This window comes from Mirounga leonina, unplaced genomic scaffold (assembly GCF_011800145.1).
Source record: "Mirounga leonina isolate KUSES-001 unplaced genomic scaffold, KU_Mleo_1.0 Mir_376, whole genome shotgun sequence".
NCBI lineage: Eukaryota > Metazoa > Chordata > Mammalia > Carnivora > Phocidae > Mirounga > Mirounga leonina.
The window spans coordinates 10,200,155-10,201,183 of record NW_023270718.1 but is presented as its reverse complement, the minus strand read 5'-3'; the positions used below and the strand labels follow the sequence as shown (position 1 = coordinate 10,201,183).

The 1,029-nt window shown below is 68.0% G+C and overlaps 1 protein-coding gene across 3 annotated transcripts in view; it reads left to right on the top strand.

Moving 5' to 3' along the window:
* The window catches only part of PEG3 (paternally expressed 3), a 32,742-nt gene that overhangs the window by 699 nt on the left and 31,014 nt on the right, over positions 1-1,029 (top strand). The gene's annotated exons all lie outside the window — the stretch shown is intronic.

The following is a 1,029-nucleotide window of genomic DNA, read 5'->3' as shown; positions in this document are numbered from 1 at the left end:
TGGGCTGTGAGAGGCCGGCCCACCTCCCCGCCCCCACCCCCGCCCCCCCACCCCCGCGCCGGCCCGGCGCCTCCTTCGGTGTGGGCGGTGAGGCTGGCTGCACAGCGCTGTCCTGATTGGTTGGCTGCGGGTTGGGGCGGGGCCGGGGCTGTGGAGACTGCGGCTCGCCTGGCTCCGGCCGTCTTGCTGAGCCCCGCCTACCTTGGCGCCATCTTGGGGGGGGTGGCCGAGCTTTGCCGCGCAAGCTGGTGGTGGCTGGCTGGCCGCCGCGGCGGTCGGGGCCCGGGGCTGCCGTGGCCGAGGCGACCCTGTGTTCTATGCAGTGACTGAAGGCTGCAGAGTCTCCACTACTTCGCACCTTCTTTGCTAGTTAAGGGTCTGGCTGCAGAGGCTTGCCCTGAGGGGGCCGCCCGACTAGCGTGGGGTCTGGACTCTGACTTCAGAGAATGGACCATGGCTGGGGACTGGGGGGCCGTTTTATTGGCTCGGTCCATGTGTGTGGTCTGGAGAGTCAGCGTCTGTTGAAGCCAGGCACTGTGCCTGAAATTTGCCGCGGCGGCCACCGCCATCATGGAACCATTAGTCCCGAGGGACAGGGCGACAGGCAGTCGGCGTGCCCGTGCTTTCCCCCGGGCCGCCCTTCCCCTGTTGTCTGGGGACAGTTTGCACCCTGGGTGCGTCTGGCCCCATCATTTGGCTGGAGGAAGTGCTGGGGGCGCAGGAGCAGCGAGGTGTGTTGCGCAGGCCCTGACGGCGCGGCTTGGGGGCGGGGACTGGCCTCCGGGGCCCTGCCCACTCCGGCACTATTTTTGTTGGTCGACAGGTGGCAGCCGAGACTTACTATGCAGGCGCCATCTTGAAGGCCTGCAGAGCTGCAGAGGGAGGTCCAAGGGGAGGGGCTGCAGAACTCAGCCTACTCTAGTACTGTCATTGGCCGACAGGTGGCAGCCGAGACTTACTGCGCAGGTGCCACCTTGCGTGCCATTGGGGCTGGCCGCGGGGGGCGGGCCCAAGGGGAGGGGCTGCGGA